At 42.3% G+C, this 20,934-nt stretch overlaps 1 long non-coding RNA gene across 1 annotated transcript in view; it reads right to left on the bottom strand.

The window, feature by feature from the left end:
• Positions 1-20,722, bottom strand: part of LOC128339892 (uncharacterized) — a 37,618-nt gene extending 16,896 nt beyond the window's left edge. Inside the window, exon 1 of the long non-coding RNA XR_008313302.1 lies at positions 20,634-20,722. This is a non-coding gene — a long non-coding RNA (uncharacterized LOC128339892). The remainder of the gene's footprint in view (positions 1-20,633) is intronic.
• Positions 20,723-20,934: the final 212 nt, after the last annotated feature.

The following is a 20,934-nucleotide window of genomic DNA, read 5'->3' as shown; positions in this document are numbered from 1 at the left end:
TTCTCTTTTTCTCTTTCCTTCAACTTTTCCCAGCATTATGGACTAGTAAAAGAAGCAGGATTTTTGCATAATATGTCTGAATGATAGTTTGAGCCTGGTCATTTGTGCCTTGAGTGAAAATTCTGGATTGATTTGTTCTATGATCCATTTGTTTGTTATATATAGCACTATAATAGTTATCAATGTCCTACCTCATGGTCAAAATCTTCTTGTATTGTCTACTCACAAGTAAGTTCAATTCAGAAAGTTCAGTTCAGGAAGCATTCTTGGCAACTTTAAGTAACAGTTTATTGCTTAAAGGCCCAGGCTATTTTATTGCTTCAGTTGATCCCAGCTGGAAGATTAGTGAATACCTGGACCTTAATTAGCCTCTCTAATAATTGCTATGTTCCTATAAGTCAGAAAGGGGAGAGACTTTAATTAGTGAATTATTATAATTATTATTTCTTGTTTACACAGTCAGACAGGTGCTATTGACTGGTTTGTTTTATCCAGACATCGAGTCCTTCCCAAGGACCTGGGATGGCTGAATTTTATCATCAATACTGTTGGTTATTATAGATATCGTTGCAAAATATAGGCTGTTTCCAGTAAAGCTGCTTTTTGTAATTGGCTGATGGTGATTTCTGTGGCCCCTATGCTGTTGAGGTGCTCTTTTGGGACTGCACCCAGGGTGCCAATTACCACTGGGATTATTTTGGTCTTTTTCTGCCACAGCCTTTCAATTTCAATTTGTAGATCTTTGTATTTGGTGATTTTTTTTCTATTTCTTTTTCTTTTATTCTGCTATCCCCTGGTATTGCTATGTCGATTATTTTCACTTGTTTTTCTTTCTTCTCGATTACAGTTATATCTGGTGTATTGTGTGGCAAATGTTTGTCTGTTTGTAGTCGGAAGTCCCATAATAATTTTACTTCTTCATTTTCTTCAACTTTTTCAATTTTATGGTCCCACCAATGTTTGGCTACAGGTAGCTTTTATTTTTTGCAGACGTTCCAGTGTATCATCCCTGCTACTATGTCATGCCTTTGTTTGTAGTCAGTCTGTGCGATCTTTTTACAACAGCTGATTAGGTGGTCCACTGTTTCAACTGCTTCTTTACAAAGGCGGCACTTGCTGTTTGTGGTGGATTTTTCGACTTTTGCTCTTATTGCATTTGTTCTTAGTGCCTGTTCTTGTGCAGCCAGTATTAAACGCTCTGTTTCTTTCTTCAAGTTGCCATTCTTAAGCCATTGCCAGGTCTTGGTGATGTCTGATTTTCCACTTATATTGTGTAAATATTGACCATGCTGTGGCTGATTTTTCCATTTTTCTGCTCGGTTCTTGACTTGTTCTTTCTTGTAGGCCTGCTTTGTTTCATTGGTGTTGAATAGTTTCGGAGGTATAGCCTATCAACATCACTGTGGGGGTGCAGAGCATGATTGATGGCCATGATTTTCCTGGTCTTACGAACTAGCCCAGGTGTTTATGGCTTGTATGGTGTTCCCGCCATTGAGTTTGGACTTGAGGATTTTTCTAACTCTCCTGATGTATTCACTTCCCATTTTTATTTTCACTTCAGTGTGTGCAATGTTATCAGCCTGGAGAATGCCCAAGTATTTTTAAGGTTCTTTCTCTTCCAGGTTCTTGATCTTGCTTCCATTGGGCAGTTCTATTCCTTCTTTTTTTGTTATTTTCCCTCTCTTCATTATTAATGCAGCACACTTGTCTAGTCCAAACTCCATTGCTATATCGCTACTGAATATACGGACAGTGTTTAGCAGTGATTCGATTTCTGACGGGGAATTTCCATACAACTTCAGATCGTCCATGTACAGCAGATGGTTGATTTGACTTGATGTTTTAGATGTTTGGTATCCGAGGCCTGTTTCGTTTAGTATTTCTGAAAGTGGGGTCATGGCGAATACAAACAACAGAGGGGATAGTGAGTCCCCTTGGAAAATGCCTCTTCTAATGCTAACCTGTCCAAGTGTCTCGCCATTGATAGTTAACTGTGTACTCCACATGCTCATTGCTTTTTTTATAAATATCTGAATGTTTTTGCTGACACCAGTTGTTTCTAAACATTTTAGTATCCATGTGTGAGGCAATGAATCAAAGGCTTTCTTGTAGTCAATCCATGCAACACTTAGATTGGTTTTTCTTCTCTTGCAATTTTCTAAAATCATTTTGTCAATCACCAGCTGGTCTTTTGTGCCTCTGGTGTTCGGGCAATTTCCTTTCTGTTCAACTGGAAGCTGTTTGTTAGTTAATAAGTGTTGCATCACTTCATCTGCTATTATTCCAGTTAATACTTTGAACATGGTTGGCAGCCAGGTTATCGGTGTATAATTACTTGGAACTGCACCTTTTGCTGGGTCTTTCATGATGAGATGAGTTTTCCCAGTTGTTAGCCATTGTTCAATATCACCTCCTTGCAAAATGTGATTGAACTGTTTTGATAGTTGTTTATGAAGGCTTGTTAGGTGTTTAAGACAAAAGCCATGCAGTTCATCGTTGCCTGGAGCAGTCCAATTTTTAATTTTCTTTGCTCTTTCACTTATTAATTCTGGTGTTATTATTAGATCTTGCATTTGTTGGTTACATTTTTTGACCTCTTTCATCCAGCCTGCTTTTTTATTATAATCTATTGGATTGTCCCATAATTTCCCCCAGAATTGCACTGTTTCTTCTTTATTTCGTGTTTCTATGTTTCTTGCAGTTTCTCCTTCTATGCTTTGGTAGAAACATCTCTGATTCGACTGGAATTGGAGATTCTGCCTGTGTTGTGTAGTTCTGGCTTCGTATCTGCTAATCTTCTTTGACACTGCTGTTATTTGCTGCTTTATTATTTCCAGGACTTCTCTAATTTTCCTTGAATCGAGGTGGTATTTTTGGATTAGATACTGTTTGGTGTTTTCATTCTTCAGCTTCTTGTCTTTCATATCTTTCAGTTTACTAGCATCTGATCTAAGCCTGGAGATTTTATTTTCTAATCTAATCTTCCATTTAGGTGATGTACTACTTTCTTTTTTGACAGGTTCATTGATCTTATATCTGAGCTCTTGTGTTGTTATTGTTGCTGCACTGTACATTAGTTGGTTTGTTTCTTGCAAATTGTTGGTTGTTATTTCTGCAAGTGCAGCATTGACATATTTTAATACCTGAGCAAGTTGTTTTTTGGCAACTGTTTTTAGAGCTGGAAGTCGAACCCTGGTGGTGGTTTGGTTCATGTGCTCAGTTATTTTTTGCTTTAGTTCTTGTTGCTTTTCTGTTAAATGGCATTTGGGTTTTTGAGGTGAAGGCAAAGGGGGGGGTTGCCTGGTTTTGATTTTGAAACAGTTCAGCAACAGTGGCATCCTCTATTTCTAACACCTCCTCCACCTGCGCTTGAGCAACTGCTTCAGTTGGTGATAATTCTTCTTCCATGTCTTGAGCCTGTGTTGCTCTTTGCAGTTCTTCCAGCTCAACTCCTGTTAATACTTTATTTCTTATTATGAATCTTCTCTGGTCTGCTAGCTTTTGTTCTGTTATTTCTGTATCTGGATGCTTCTCTTTCCAAATTTGGTACATTCTTTTTAAATAACCTCTTCTAGTTGGACTAGACTTGTAATAGCAGATCATTATTTCCTTGTTGGCATTTTTCGTATATTTTTTTCGGTTAAGCGACGTTTCTTCCAGTACCTTTACTGTCTTCAGCCCTGGTTGCTCAACTGAAGATCCTGAGTCCTGTTGCCCACTTGCCACCAGATGTCCAGGGACTCCAGCACCTGGCAGGGTCCTTGTTGAGCCGGGCGACAACTGATCCGGTATAGATTTATTAAAGTTACGTCTCACCATATTGTTGATGGGAGAGGCATTCTTTGTCTGGCTCCTCTGGTGAGACCTGTCCAGTATGGCTGGACCTCTGGCATAGCTCTCACCTTTCTCAAAGCACGCAAGCCCCACAACCACGCCAAGGTAGTGCCTCACTGGGGGATGATGATGATGATGATGATGATTTAACAGCAAAAATAGCTTATAGTCTGATTAAAATAGCGGTGCTTAACTGAGCATATAGCTCATAGGTGGCTAAGCCAAAGCCTATGTTGTTGAAAAAGTGACACAGGCAGCAGAAGATGTGTCTGGAGCCACAAGGCTGCTTACAGCACAGAGGAAGCTACCCATCCTTGCTGATCTCAATTTTCCTGATTCAGTAGGCTAGAGCAGAGCTCTTCAACTGTAGACCTCCACCTGTTTTTAGACTACCACTCCCAGCATCCCTAGCCACAATGGACAATAGTTAGGGATGATGGGAGTTGTAGGCCAACATCTGCAGAAGGGCTAAAGCTGAGTAGCCCTGGGCTAGAGGGAAAACATGCAGTTGGCTGCCTATGTGCTATAATGAATACTAGAACTGATTGATTGTATTTTATACCACCCCATCTCTTAGCTCCAGGCAGTTTACAAGAATGGCATTTGTTCATACTTTGAAATGGACTTGTGGCACACATTTTTAAAATAGTTAGCTTTCACTGTTATAGCAAAATAGTAAATACAGAAGATCACAAATGTCAACTGACTTTAGTAGCCATCCCAAATTTGTAGTTACCATGCTTTCCTCCATTACATCAGAGGACCTACAAAGCACAAGGTTACCTAAAGGTAAGAACCAGGACTTTAAATTGAATTTGGAAGTGAATGGGTAACCAGTGCAGCAACTGCAGGAGAGGTGTTACCCTGTCATATTTTCTGGCACCCATGAGTATGCAAGCTGCTGCATTCTGGACCCATTGCTGCTTCCCAATCATTTTCAAAGGTAACCCTAGATAAAGCGTCTTACAATAATCTAAGTGGGAGATACAAGGGCATGGGTCACTGTCATTAGTGCCTGCTGATCAAGGTAAGGACATATTTGGTGAACCAGACGAAGCTAGGCAAAAGCACTTCTAGCCGTAGCCTCCACCTGCTGTTCAAGCAGGAGGCGCAAGTCCAAAAGAACCCCCAAATCATGAACAAGCTCCTTTGAGGGCAGCACCACCTCATCTAAAAAAAGGTTCACACCAACTGTTGGCCGGTACAAGGGCTGAATAAAAGTAGCTCAGTCTTAGTGGGATTTAGTCTGAGCTTGTTTTGAGTCATCCAGACCTTAACAGCTTCCAGACATCGAGTAATCACAGAAACAGCATCCCCAGAATGGTCTGGGATGGCAATATACAGCTGAGTATCATCAGCGTATTGATGAAATCTCACCCCAAACTGGGAAATGACCTGACCAAGCCGCTTCATATAGATGTTTAAAAGGACAGGGGCAAGAACTGAACCCTGGGGAACTCCATAAAGGAGTGGCCATGGGTCAGAGCACCTGTCCTCAATGCATACCGACTGGACAAGCCCGCTAAGTTAAGAACGGAACCACTATAAAACAGTGCCCCCAATACCCAACCCATGCAGGCGGTCGAGAAGGATAGCATGATCTATAGTGTCAAAAGCCACTGAGAGATCTAAAAGGACCAAGAGAGGGATGCTACCCTCATCAAGGTCCCGAAGAAGGTCATCTACCAGAGCGACCAGTGCTGTCTCCATGCTATGCCAAGACCTGAAACCCAACTGGTAAGAACTGAGGTAGCTAGTTTCTTCCAAGACTCTCTCGAGTTGGGCACATACAACCCTCTCTAACACCTTCGCTAAAAAAGGGAGGTTGGAGATCGGCCTATAGTTGTCAAGGACCTCAGGGTCCAGGGAGGGTTTCTTCAAGCGATGGAGAATTATCACCTCTTTAAGGGCTGCTGGCACAAAATCCTCACATAACGATGAGTTAACCAACTCCCATAGTCAAGAGTTAACATTCCCACCAGCTGTTCTACCCAGCCAGGAGAGGCAAGGGTCCAAGAAACATGTTGGAGCACCCATACCTGAAATAACTGTATCCATATCCTCGACCAACTCAGAGGTGTCTCATGTAACATCACAAGGCGGAATCTCCTCTATCTGATCAGATCCTATAGAAGTAGAATCCAACTCTAGTCGAAGGTGGGTGACTTTATCAAGCAAATTGATCACAGCAGCCAGATTGAACATCTACCAGATCCACTCTCCTAAGAAGGGAGCAGGTAATCCTGAATAAGGCCACTGGACAAGAGTCAGTTGATACAATGAGAGTGGAGAAATCGTGAGATTTTGCCACTCTTATAGTCCTAGAATATTCCTGAATATGAGCAAGTAATCACATTCGGTCATCTTCGGCATCAGTTTTCCTCCGACGTACCAAGCTTCTTTTGGTCTGCTTCATCTCTCTAAGCTCCGCAGAAAACCAAGGGAGCCAGGATCCACAAACCTTAAGAGGACGCTTGGGAGCAATTTCATCCAGCGCTTTCATGGCCTTGATGTTCACAAAATGGTATACAAATATGACTATTGCTTTGAGTCACAAGCCTGCTGCACATCAACATCTCTGCATAGTCTTTTTGTATCCCTACAAGGTTTTTTCGGTCATTCTTAATTACAAAAATTCTTTTTGTAAATGTAAGCTGAAGAAATAATTCTTATGTGTATTTAGATACTGTACATAAGTATGAAAAGAATCTGGTAAAACTCTAATAGTCAGAAATGTGTTCCACATCATTTTGATCTCCTAGGGTGGGAAGTTGGCAACAGGGGTTTGTGCGGATTGTGTTTCATGGGTCAGTTTGAATTTGGATGGACCTGCAATTCCACAAACCAGTTCAGTCTGGCCCAGCCCAACTTTGAACTGGTTTGGTGGTTCAAGGACCAGTGAGGGTGGTGCCGGTGGTAAGCGGCACCTTTCAAAGGAAATAAGCATGTCCTTTCCTGCTGCAGGAACCCATGTGTGGTAGTGGAACAGCACCAGCACTAACCTGGTCTCTGTACATGCACGGAGGCCAGGTGAATGCTGGCATTGCTGCCATGCGCGGGCTGCTGGAGGAAGCGCTGCCATAGCAGGAAGCTGCCTGGAGTGGCAGTAACACTGGTAAGGATGTACTTATAGACTTTTAAAGGTGCTGTTCATCGCTGTCCCGCCCCCGGTGCTGCCTTCACAAGCCCTCACAGTTGGGTCGGATTGGACTGAACTGGTTCCAGAAGTGCGGGTCTGTCCAAATTTGGACTGACCCAGAAAATATGGTCCACACACACCCCTATTGCCAACTTTCAAGCCTAGCAGATCAAAATGATGTGGAACACATTTCTTTTAGAGTTTTACCAGTTTCTTTTGCAATTTGTTTATCTAAACATACAACACCATGCTCAGAGTGCCAGCGCCGTGTGCAGGCTGCTGAGGGGAGTGCCGCCACAGCAGGAAGATGGCCTAGGTGTCAGTAACACCGGTAAGGACATGCTTGTTTTCTTTTAAAGGTGCCACTCACCACTCGCCTGGCGCTGCCCTCACTGGCCCTCCAACTGCAGAACTGGTTCCTGGTTGGGCCGGACTGGACCAAACCAGTTTGTGGAACCACGGAGGTCAGTCCAAACTCCAACTGAACTGTGAACTGCCCTAGTTGCACCCTCCTAGTGGGCAACTATGCTTATAAGATGACTTGGGTCTGCTAGACTCATCTGATTGCACTCTTAGATGTTCTAGACAAAACAAAACAGAAACATATACTTTAATCTTTACTCTTAGATGGCAATAGAAAAATATTTCAGATTTAATTAGTAACATATATTTGGCCTTTACAAATCAGTGAGTGATTTTTAAAAATTTTTATTTATTTATTTTTACTATGCCAGGCAGTAGCAGAGAGACTTGTTCAGGGATCATAGTTGTTCCATCCTTTTCATTTGCTTCAAGAAAACTAAGAGTTAAATGAAAATTATGTTTTAAAGCATGATCAGTTTGATACAATTATAAAGGTACCATTTGTACTGTTAACATTTCCAAACTGATATGAAAGGAGTTTAAAAAAAAAAAAATACCTCAGACCAATGAACAAAAGAACCCACTATGCATGTGATCACTGGAAGCCTTTCAAAAAGAAGGAAATTATGAAAAAGTAGTTTGGCAATTTATAAATTACATGATTCAAGTCATTAAAAAAAAAAAGTTCAGGTGTTTCTATTAGCTGTGTGACCCAAAATGCAGCCTTAAAAATACTTTTTTTAACATAAGTGTTTCAGGTCATTAGTCAATAATGTGCACGGCTGCCTTTAGGGGTTTGAAGAGAAAATTAAATCAGCTGAGTTATTTCATTTACAAAGGCACCTGCTGTGCAAAAAATAATTTTCATCAAAAGTTTAATAATGCAATAGGCTTGCATGGCAGGCTTATTGTCATGATACACCATGATGACTTCAAAGTTCCATTATTTGTTACCGTCCATCATGTTTACAACTACCAAGCTAAGAAATGCACAAGGAGATATTGGCACGAGAGATGAAAGGCTTCTAGAGAATGGCTTAGGGGAACACTATGGACAAGATACACAGGACTTGGTAACTACTGTAATTCTTTGTTCCCAAGTAGGGATGTGCACAGAACCAGTCCGGCACTCCTTTTCTGGAGTGCTGAACCAGTTCCGTGGACTGGCATCTGGGCTGGTTCAAATGCGGGTATGTCCCTCAAGAGGCAGGGAAGGCACTTCCTGTCTGCCAGCCCCCTTGCTCTTTGCTTTCTCTTCCCACCTCTCTGAAGCAGGCGGCAGGGGCAGGGGAGGCCTGAGTGGCCCTTCTTAACTGTTTGTCCCAAGGCACACTCCAACCTTGCTGTGCCCCTGCTAAGATAAATGTACTGCAATCAGGTTTAAGAATATGAATTCTGAATCTCTGAAAAAAGGGTTGATGGATGGGTGTTGGATGTTCAACTAGATATTGTGGAACAATTATTCAGGTCTGCACTGCATAGTAGGTGAAATTTAACATAACCAAATGCAACATGATGCACATTGAGATGAAAAGGGGCATTCTGGTGCTTTAAAATAAAAAAATCAGTCCTTTCCCCCAAAATTTCTCACATTCAATTTTCAATTTCCATTGCTCCAGAACACCAAGCTGACACTTTTTGTATGGTTTTATAGATATAATGCTTTCCTCAGCTAAACTGAAACCAAACAAAAATCCATCCTTACGTATATATGTTGTGTACATTTTGTAAATACCTCACCTTTTCACTGCCTGAATGCAAATATTTATAGTACATACCACTAAAAATGTCTAGCTGCAAAGCTTTGGGAGAGATCAGTCCTGGGAATAAATTCAGAGCTGCTTCAGCATGAACTCTGTATCTCTCTACAAAATATTTGGAATTACACTTCAGCTCCCTGACATGAGAAAACCTTTATGAATACGCACTTTATAAATGGCTTGGAGAGACAGGCTTAAGGTCAGTGGAGCTATTAGTGTAACCACCACCCTTGTACCAAAAATATACAGAAGAGTTTTAAGAGCATTGTGACAATAAATATTTCTCACTGCAGAGAGGAGGGGGAACTGGCTGCACAGTTGTGGGAACTGGCCACTCAACATCCTCCTTCACATGAAGGACAGCCACGGCAGCCAATTGGAATGGAGGGAAGGAGAAGCTTCCTTCTCTCCGCTCTGGTCTCAGAGGAGGCTTCCTCCAGTGCAGCATTTGGATGTAACACTGCCAAAACGCAAACCTCAGGTAGGAGCAGTGAAATTCACAACAACCCAAGGGTTCAAATTAGGCTTGAGCCTGAAACGTTTCAGAGGCCATTATAAAGGCCTCTGAAACATTTTGGCTGGGGTGGGGGTTGGTGTTTCGGCACTGGGGGTTGGTACTTTAAGGGTGGGGGAGGGTGTAAGTACCACCCCTGCCAGCGCCAGATCACTTTCAGGCACATCCCTAGTTCAAATTGGAGTTTGTGGAGGGAAACCTCGGATCGTTTTTTGAACAGGACAGAGGTTCCATGCATTCGGACATTCAAGAAATCCAACCTCTGTCCGGTTTAACTACGGTTTCCGTTATGTGTGAATGTGGTGATGTTTTCTGTATTGTTCTTTGTGAATATGTACTGCACAAGTAGCAGCACAACACAGGGATGGTCAAACAGGAAAGAAAAAAAGGTAAAAAAATATGACCACAAGTATTGGTCCAGGCATTGGTCCAGATGTATTGGTCCAGACCCAGGGCAAAGTTGGGGCTAGGGTTGAAACTTGGCTGTTGATTGCAGAGGGTGGGGCACTGTTCTTAGTGGAGGTGTAAGTGTGTCCTGAATTGGATTGTACTCATCTGAAGGATGAAGGATGAAGCATGAGGATGCTCTTGGACTATACCTGGATGCTTACGTGATGACTTTGGCTAGGAGCTTCTTTTATCAGTTTTACCTGTTTCACTAACTGTGACAATCCTTGAAAAGGGCAGATTTGCTATTTCAAAATTTAAAAACTCAGGACATGCTAGCAAAGCTATGAGATAAAGCAAATATTATTAATGTCTACAAAATAGGTTCAGTTGGCAGTTAACACATTATTTGGTTCAGTCAATTAATGTTACCAATCTGAAAAGAAAGTGGGGGAAACAAAGGATATTAACCTATTAGATAAGTTCTGTTGGAGGGTATGCCAACTTGCACAATCCTGCAGATCTCAGCACCTATATTTTAAGACTTCGCTTACAAGTCCCATAGTCCTGGGAATATTCGAGTTTATGTTGTGTGGTGTGGTATATAGTGTGGTGCGTGCATGTTTGGGGGAAGTGTGTCTCATATGCTATGTAAGAAAACCAACTGAAGTTAAGGAGGATATTAGTGCAGCTGTCCTTGCTCTTCTAAATTGTCTGTGAATAGATTATGTGCCAATGGTTCATTAGGCACAGGGTGTAAGACTGCTTTTTAATGAGTAACAAATCACCCTGCAACTTCCTGCTCAGTGCATAATAAATATGTAAACAAATGCCCATTAAAATAGATACAGTGCTCAGTGACATTCATAGCCAATTTGATTGGTCTTGATAGTAATTCTCTATATAGATGATACCTATATTGATGGTACCAAAATACCCAAACTGGAATCCAGGCCAGAGCCTTTGATTTCGGTAGAGGCAATAGAGGCAGCAATTTCCAGATGGGACATGGAACCCACCAAATTCCAGCATAATCCTAGTCCAGTCCAGAAATATCCTGAGACTAGGCCTAGTGCACGCTTGCCCACAACAGGTTTCATTTTGCATGCTCAGAGGCCTTTGGGGTGACATGAGGTTATTGGCATCATGGATGTGTTCCCAAGATACTGGAAGGCTTTTCAGTGAAGCAAGTTATACTCATCATAATAGCAATGCATGCTTGCAACAAAATTATGCTATGCCTATTATCTGCACTTTTAAAGCAAGTCTAATAACACCTCCCTCTCCCTTTCTTGTCTAAATGTATATTTTGAAGAAAGGAGATGACTGCTCCTATGTCACTAGTTTTCTAACTGGTCCCATCTTAGATGCATGGATGTACTGAAGTTTTTCCCCATCTCAGAAATTCTACATGGACTTCAAAATCCAGCACCAGGGTTAATTTAAATATAACTAGGAGTAACAAATTCAGATTTTGTTAGGTCCACCAGCAGGCCTCCAAGCAGCGGTTTGACAAGGACTGTGTTAAAAAAGCACTTGCCACTACCTATCAAGTCTATACATCTGGTTCTGGACTATTGGCTGCACAGAAACTCCTTCAGCAGAATAGACAGTATAAACTCCTGCTGGGTTGTAAGAAAAAAGATGCCATGAAAGATGCCTGGATGGGTCTCATTAAGGCCGTTAGAGACAGAGATTCTCATGTTTTCGCATCTTAAAAAAGCACTCTCCCAGCTATGGTCTGAACCACTTGGATTGTCACATTCACCCAGGGATCTGGGAGAAATACTTTCATGAGAGGAGAGCTGGTCTTGTGGTAGCAAGCATAACTTGTCCCCTTAGCTACGCAGGTTACACCCTGGTTGCATATGAAAGGGAGACTAGAAGTGTGAGCACTGTAAGATATTCCCCTCAGGGGATGGAGCTGCTCTGAGAAGAGCAGAAGGTTCCAAGTTTCCTCCCTGGCTTCTCCAAGATAGGGCTGAGAGAGATTCCTGCCTGCAACCTTGGAGAAGCCACTGCCAGTCTGTGTAGACAATACTGAGCTAGATAGACCAATGGTCTGACTCACTATATGGCAGCTTCCTGTGTTCCTGACCTATACAAAGACCTTGCTGCTGAATGTGAAAGCCCTGCCTGTGCCATTGAGGATACTCCGGCATGGGTTCCAGTGTCAACTTTGGAGATCCACAATCTAGTCTCCCAGTTAAGACTGGGGAAGGCTCCAGGGGAGGACCTTATTCCGCTAGAGGCTATTAAAAAAAAATCTGGACTGGTGGGCCCTTATTCTGGCATTGCTCTTCACCTATATTGACATGAATGGCCAAATTCCCAAGGAGTAGGGGGGGTAGTGATCATTGTCCCCATATTTTAAAAGGGCATGAAGGATGACCCCTCAACTTACAGACCCATTAGTTTGCTGAGTGCTATTAGTAAACTTTATGCGAGACACCTATATGGCAAATTTAGGGATTGGCTGGAACAGGAAAATCTTCTTGCTGAGGAACAAGCGGGCTTCAGGGAAAGGTGCTCCACTATGGATCATTGCCTAGTTCTATAGCACCTCATAGAGAAATACTCTTCCAGCAGTGTGACCTCTCTTTATGCCGCCTTCACTGATCTTAAGGCAGCATTCAGTTCCATCTCACGTGTCAAACTATGGGAGAAGTTGGAAGCCTCCTCCATTGACCGCCACCTGCTATATCTTCTCCACACCCTGCATGTAGACACATCACTTAAGGTGAGATGTATCCCCCAAGGCCATCTCACAAGAGCTGTGACAACTCAGAAGGGAGTCAAGCAAGGTAGCATTTTGGCCCCATTCCTCTTCAACTTTTACATTAACTCTATGGTGGGCCAGCTCAGCAATCCAGATTTCCACCCTCCAAAGCTCACTGGGAGACACATTGCCATCCTGTTATATGCGGATAATGCAGCAATCATCCCAAGGACCCCCACTGGCCTTAGAAGAGAACTTGGCACCCTGACACTGCACTGCAGGGAGCACTGCCTGGGAATCAACTATCACAACTAAAACCATGGCCTTTGCCAGAAGGCCCAAGATCAACTCTTGGCAGATTGAGGGGCATAAGATGGAGCAAGTTTCACGCTTCAAATACTTGGGGATAGTTTTTCATTCTGGCAGCTCTAGGAAAGCTCATGGGGAACATGTGGCTTGAAATGCTCAGAGAAGCTCCTCTGCCATTCTCAAATTTATGTGGATGAGAGGAAGCCATTATGTATCCGCAGCTCTTGAACTGTTCTCAGCCAAGCCACTAGCTCAGCTCCTCCATGGTGCCCAACTGGGCCCCTTCCCCAGCTTTGCGACTCTGGAACTTGTACAATCTAAATTCCCACAGCAGCGCTCCAAGTACCCAGATATGTCTCCAGTCCCACTCTGCGCCTGGAGAGAGGCCTGATCAAGCTGGAGGCTAGGGTGTGGATGGCCACCCATTACTACTGGCTCAGACTGTCCTTTTGCCTAATTGGTCTTGCCCCCCTAATCCTACATGATGATGATCAATTTAGCTGGATTAGGACAATTGAGACAAAAATAGCTACCCTGGTTCTTTCCCCTTTGACCTTGTTTAGTATGGGTTATGACCAGGCAAAAGCCACCATCAAGCAGCACATTATAGACATTGATCGCCAAACTGATCTCAGCAAGTCCCAAATTTTCATATCATTGATGGGCTTAGATATTCTGCCTCTCCAGCAGCATACCTCACCCAAATGGAGGTTCTAAAGCACAGAAGGGCGTTCACTCTGGCTCTCTGTCATGGCCTCCCTTCAGAAGTGCTAGAAGGCCATTATAGAAGGACTCCATTTGCAGAGTGACTATGCCTCTGTGGCTCAGGGCAGATTGAAACTACCAAGCATGTCCTCCTCCACTGTTTGTTCTATAGAGACCTCTGTGCCTCCCTCATCCTTCCATTGCTATGCAAATAACCGGGACGTTTGAGCCAATTCTACAGCTCCTTGCTGCTTTCTGACTTTAAGCCTGCCATCACGTATAGCGTTGCTAGGTTCTGTGTGGCAGCGACCAGCATTAGTCAGTGGATGGTAGCCTTAATCTGTTAAGACTCAGTGAGCTCTACACTTTGCTCACTCAATACTGATTCAATAGAAAGACTTACTCTCTCTCTCTCTCTCTCTCTCTCTCTCTCTCTCTCTCTCTCTCTCTCACTGCTCCTTATAGTCTGACTGTTTTCCAGTTTTATTACTTAGGCTTTTATGTGTTTCTGGCTTCTCATGTCTTTTAATCTTTTTACGTCCATTTTTATGCTCCCCTTTTTATGCCTTTTATGCACTTTTATGACTTTTATTACTTTTCAGGTTTTTATGCGCTCATGCTTCTGGTGTACTTTCTACTATTTTTAGTATTTTTACTATTATCACATACCTTTAGTCCTGTCCCATATGTAATCACTTTTTATCTGTTCTCACTTTTAACATGTAATCACCCTTATACTTTATGCTGGTCTATGACCATAATAAAGACTGGCTGATTTTTAGGTCAATTATGACCTTGAAATCTAGGGATCTGGTCTCATCACTGCTCAGCACAGAGTACAGCCTGTCTTATTCCTCCACAAAAACATTTTAAACACTGCTTGAAATGTAGGCTATCCTTGAGAATATTTCTGTTTGGATTTTGCCATTCATTTACCAAATTTAGATCTTCCTTTCTTTTCTTCACATGATATATCAATGCAAATGAGTGAGAGAATGGAGCTGGATTGTTAATATCCCCACTATCCAAAGGTCTGAACAGAGCCTGTGTGCATATGTAGGTAGGCACTCTTCAGAATTTTGGAGGAATGTGTAGAGGCTAGGCAGCTAGTGGGCATGATCCTGCTCCCTCAACCCACATGGATGGCTTTTGGTTCCTGCTTTCCCTCTCCCTCACATGGGTGGCTTTTGTTTCTTCCTGTGACAGGGCTTCAAGCTTGCGAACTACACTGAGCTCATGTCATGTTTAAAATTTTGAGTTCAGAACTTTAATAACTGAGGTGATAGGAGACAGAACATATTATTTCATGTTCAAAGTTCTCTGCGTGTTGACACAGAACATCTGTTCTGCTGCTCACAAACAGAATTGCATTTTTATCTAGCTGTCTCCCATACTGTTAGGCGTTCTGCCCTCAGAGTTTACACATGCACAGAATGGAGAGTTTTCTTTTACATCTGAGAGATAGGAAGGTTACACTTGGCAGGCAAGTAAGTAAAGGCTGAAAAGGATGTATTCCAAGCAAATGCAGTTTCAGGGACCCATCCCATTCAAATAGCAACAAATTAAACACCCTTGCGGGGGGGGGGTGCAGTCACTTCAATTAAAAAGTTAAAGAAAAAGATTTCAAACACTGTCAGGATGGCAATGAAGTATTGAAAAGCAATGACATTCTAATCATTACTTCAAATGCCACTGCAAGGAGCCCATATATGGTGGGTCTCCAATGAACAAGTAAATACTTTGATATTAAAGTCACCAGGGAACAACTGAAAGAAACTGTTGTGAACCTTCATACATTATACTGCTCAAGTGTCTAGGGACAAGAATCTAGTTATAGTCAGTTTCATTTCCAAATGGGCCATGAATGACTTTCCAAATGTATTGTAAAATAACAAAGAGTGTTGTCTGTTGATCTTAAAGTCCAACAGATTTATTGTAGCACATGCTTATGCTACAATAAATCTGCAAGTGATTAAGATGTCACAAGATCCCCTTTTCTCTGCAACAGACTTACACAGCTACTGCTCTGGAATTTGCCAAGCATTTTGTAATGAATTTCTTGTAAAACGTTGATCTAGATATGGGTTCCAATATCTACTCCAAAATATAAACGTTGGCTGACATAGGCGCTTTCCAGATTACACCCTGCAATGGGGTCACGGTGGATCTCTGAAGTCTGCTTCCACACTTCCTGTGTTGTGACAGCGCAGTCCCTATGCCTGCAGTAGGGTGCCATTCACATTTCTGACGCCTTGTTTTGAATTTAATCATTGCGATATAGTGCTATGACATCACGTATCCACAGAGGCGTAACTAGGGAAAACGGCACCCGGGGCAAGCACTGAAATGGCGCCCCCCACCGTGCCCCCCCCGCCGCCCCCCCAACATACTACATTATACTTAGGTTTTTCCTCACAAGCGCCCGCCGCCAAGCCAGGCCACTGACTGGCCGCCAGGCGCCAGCAAAGCAATGGGGGGGGCGCAGGCGGCGCGGAAGGGACCGCTCGTGGGGAAGGGGGCACCAACGTGCTCCCTTGACTGCTGCAGCGCTGCTGCACTGAGCAGGAAACATTTGTATTAACAAAAAATTTTTTAAAAAAATTAAAAATTGGTCATGGCGGCGCCCCCCACGTGACCAGAAAAGATGGTGCCCGGGGCACGTGCCCCCCCTGCCCCCCCTATAGTTACGCCTCTGCGTATCCAGCATAAAAAGGTTGCTGTTTTTTCAAGTTGTTAGTTTCTGCAGGACCGCTCCCCCTGCTGTTTACATTTCAAAAAACAAAAGCTGCCTATCACCTCTGAGAGTAGCTGTCTTAGTTGTCCAGACAGGAATCCTACTGCATGCCCACAAAAGACCTTGCCACATGTCAACAACAACAACAAATATTTATATACCGCTTTTCAACCAAAGTTTCCAAAGAGGTTTACAGAGAGAGAGAGAGAGAGAGAGAGAGAGAGAAAGAAAGAAAGAAAGAAAGAAAGAAAGAAAGAAAGAAAGAAAGAAAGAAAGAAAGAATAGACCAGTCATGACACCAGTGTTTTTCTGGTATTTCTAGATTTTTCTAGTACAGAAATAGATTCTTGTCTGGGATATGTGTCTTGCTTTCTACTGCCAAAGTTCCAATGCAGCAGAATGAAGATGAGTGGGCACTACAGGCTGGACTCTTTTTATTAATACTAACAACTCTGTGGCACAACTTTATGTCATGTAGTCCCTATATTCAAGGGGGCAATTCAGAAGAACAGCAAGCTGCAGCAGTCCCTACATGTCACGGCTGCACAGGGTTTTGTAGAGTGTGTAGAAGGATGATTCAGATTATAATCCCTCACAGAGGGTTGTGTCAGACATCCTTGAGTGACATTGGGGCAGGTGCATTCTCACTGCAGCCCTGACATTATCATGTATAGGGGCTGCTGTGGGCTGTGTTCATCTCAACGGGCCCAAGAACAATTTACTACATGAAAGTTGAACTTTGATTTTCAATTTCTTCTTACAATTGTCTTGAGAGGATGATCTATATATATTTTTAAAGGCTTATCTGCTCGTGAGTAGACATAGTCATTTTCTTCAGGTTTTAGCACACTGAATTCTTATTTTGAAAGCAGCTGCCTTCTCTTCCTCCCTCCCTCCCTCCCTCTCCCCCCTCCCAATCCCCCTTAAATAATAATGGCAGGAAGCAGCAGATGGCCAGATTGCTGGCAAATGCTTTTGTATTACAGTTTACATTCACCAAGACACTCTCACTGACACAAGCAATGTCATTTTCTGGTAATGCTTGGAATTAGTCCCTGGGGTCACCAATTCCTGAGCATTATCAAATGATAAGTCCAAAACTGTGATTACTTAAATATTTTTCAAATCCTGGGGCACTCCTAAAAGGATGCAATTCACAGCCACAGGAGTCTTATTATAGTGTTATTATCTATACAAATACTGCCATGCAAAATGTACAAGTTCATTTGGGAAGGGTGAAAGGGACTGTGGGGTGGCAAAGACCATAAATGGAGGAGCAAAGGGGTTTTTGCTGCTGTTCCTGAGCAGAAGCTATGAAGATCTGATCACAGGTCTGCTGGCTAGAAAGCTATGGCCACTCTCCATCAGCTAGCTTCTGTTTGCTGGGTTACATGTTAAGGAAAAGAGGACCTTAATAGACATGAATATTCCGTGAGGCCATTCACACAATCAAAAACTATCTTCAACCTGGGTTTGGAGCTGTGTGTGTTCCCAATTTTTGGTTGCGTGGAAACAAGGTAGAAGGAAAAACTGGGTAGCTTTTCCTCCTACCTTGCTTCCACACAGTCACTTCTACCCAGGTTTTCCTCTAACCTTGCTTCCACACAACCAAAAATTGGGAGCACATACAGCTCCCAAAGCCACCTAATGGCAACAGCGGGGAACTAACTTGCCTAGGGAGCAAAAAGTTGCTGGGTCAAATCCCTGCTGGTATGTTTCTCACACTATGGGAAACAACTACTGTATATCGGGCAGCAGCAATATAGGAAGATGCTAAAAGGCATCATCTCATCTCATACTGCGCAGGAGACAGCAATGGTAAATCCCTCCTGTATTCTACCAGAGAAAACCACATGGCTCTGTGGTCGCCAGGAGTCGACACCGACTTAACAGCACAACTTGACCTTACAGCTCCCAAACCCAGGTTGAACACAGTTTTTGATTGTGTGAATAGCCTCTGTGATTGCTTAATTATTCATTTGCTGTGGTTAATAAAGCTATGTATGAGGTAGCAGAAGGGGTAGCAGGAAACATTTCTGGAGTAGTGTCCACCACCAGCACCCACCTCCCCCGCACCCCACTGCCCCGAAGTCATTTCTGGACACTGGTGAGGTAGAGGGACATATCAATGGTTACTTAATGGAGATCAAGTCTAGCAATGGCTACTAGTCATGATGGCTAAATGTGGCTTAGTTCTGAGGCAGCCTCTGAGTGAGTCACATCGCCTTGGCGATGTGAGAAAGCATTTTCTCTGGCAATTTACTCAGGCCATTATTTATTGATCTATTTATTCCTTTATTATTTAAAGTAAGTGTTGCCCATACATTTCAGTCATCGTTAGTTATTCATCAATTTTTAATTGTTTTTAATTGTTTGATTGTTTTTATCCTGTGAAATAGTTTTAACTGTTTTTATTCTGTGAAGTTGTCTTCCATTGTTTTTATGTTCTATATTTTTATTTATTTATTTATTTATTTAGTTAACATATTTTTATACTGCCCAAAACTTACATCTCTGGGCAGTTTACAAGAAGATAAAAACAAAAGTAAAACATTAGTTAAAAACAAAAACAAGAAGTTTAAAACACTACAATTTAAATTTTTTAAAACAATATTCTAAAAACAACATTAAAACCATCAAAACAGTATCAGTTAAAAGTCCGGGTAAACAGATGCGTCTTTAAAGACTTTTTAAAAGTTGTCATTGATGGGGAGGCTCTTATTTCACTAGGGTGTGCATTCCAAGGCCTCAGGGCAGCAACTGAGAAGGCCACCAGATGAGCCGGTGGCAAATGCAGACGGACCTCTCCTGATGATCTCAATGGGCGGTGGGGTTCATAAGGAAGAAAACGTTCTCCTAAATACCCAGGGCCCAAGCTGTTTAGGGCTTTATAGGTTACAACCAACACCTTGTATTTTGCCCAGAAACAGATTTGTTGTCTTTTCAAGTGTGTACACCGCCTAGAGATACACATCTCTACACTATCAGGCACTATATAAAAATGATAGATAGACAGATAGATAGATATTATCATTGCATTTAAGATGGGTATTTCATAGGTATTTCAAAGAGGGATATGAGAATCATATCTTTAAAACTGCAATCCTGTGCACTCTTCCTTAGGAGTAAGTTCCATTGAACATAGGGAGTTTACTCCTGAGTATGTATGCACAGGAATAACTGTACTGCGTCTTACTTAAATTTAACCCCCACTGAAATAAAGTTGTATAGGTTCTAAGAGTTTCCAGGAATGCATCAAATTCATAATTTGCAATCTAACTTGTACTTGTTTGGCACACCTAACTAAGGGAACTGTAACTAGTTCAAGAAAGAATACTAAGTAACATTATAGGCTGGAATCCTCCTGGTCCTGAGGATTAGGAGATTCTGGAGTGCTCAAGGATATGGAGAAGCCATCTGAGAAAATTCTACAATATTTCTCTTTAGGAAGAACTCTGACATTCAGGGGTGTAGGAAAAACCTGAGGAGCAACTACTCATTTAATTTGGAGCACTGGAAGACAATTTGGGGGTGGGGGAGAAAATATGTTTTCGAGAACATTCAGCAAAATGAGAAGGGAAATACCTCAAATGCTTAGTGGCAGAACTGCACCCCTGTTAAAATCCCTGTGTGATTTAAGTTTCTCTGTGAAATCATCTTTCAAACTTCTCTTTGCAGAAATTTCAGTTCTAATACACATCCAGATGTATAGGTCCAGGTCTGCTGCAGATCCTGAATTTGAGCAACTTATTGCTGAATCTGACAGTTGTTGCTAAAGAAACCATTATTGTATCATTCATTCATTCATTCGATTTCTATACCACCCTTCCAAAAATGGCTCAGGGCAGTTTACACAGAGAAATAAGTAAGTAAGTAAGATGGATCCCTGTCCCCAAAGGGCTCACAATCTAAAATGAAACATAAGATATACACCAGCAACAGCCAATGGAGATATGGTGCTGCGGGTGGATAGGGCCAGTTACTCTCCCCCTGCTAAATAAAGAGAATCACCACATTAAAATGTGCCTCTTTGCCAAGTTAGCAGGGGTTATCTGCTATCTGCCTTTTGCCCCCTTTGCTCCAGATCTGGGGTGCAAATTTCCTCCCTTAAGCATTTGAGAAGCTCCCCCTTCATGTTACTGAATTTATTTATTTATTTACTTAGTTACTTATTATACTGTCTGAGTCCAAAGGCTGTAGGCAAGGGTGCAGGGAGAGATAATAACCCATATCTCCTCCCCATGAAGTGTCTTTCATCCCCCTAAAAAAGAAAAAAAAAGTGAGAAGTTGCTCCTTAAACTTTCCCTCTCCCTGAACCCCTGCTCCGTTTTCCTGCTACTCCATTTTCCTGCCACTCCAAGGGCTAAACCTTGCAAAGTATATTCATTTCTAACAGTGTCTTTTCAGAAAAACCCTTTGCTGTGGAAAATGTCTGTCAAGCTGTACAGGGCTTCCTGCATCCTTTCTAAT

Source organism: Hemicordylus capensis, chromosome 1, assembly GCF_027244095.1.
Source record: "Hemicordylus capensis ecotype Gifberg chromosome 1, rHemCap1.1.pri, whole genome shotgun sequence".
Lineage (NCBI taxonomy): Eukaryota > Metazoa > Chordata > Lepidosauria > Squamata > Cordylidae > Hemicordylus > Hemicordylus capensis.
The sequence above is the reverse complement of the archived record's forward strand: the minus strand, read 5'-3'. Positions and strand labels throughout refer to the sequence as shown.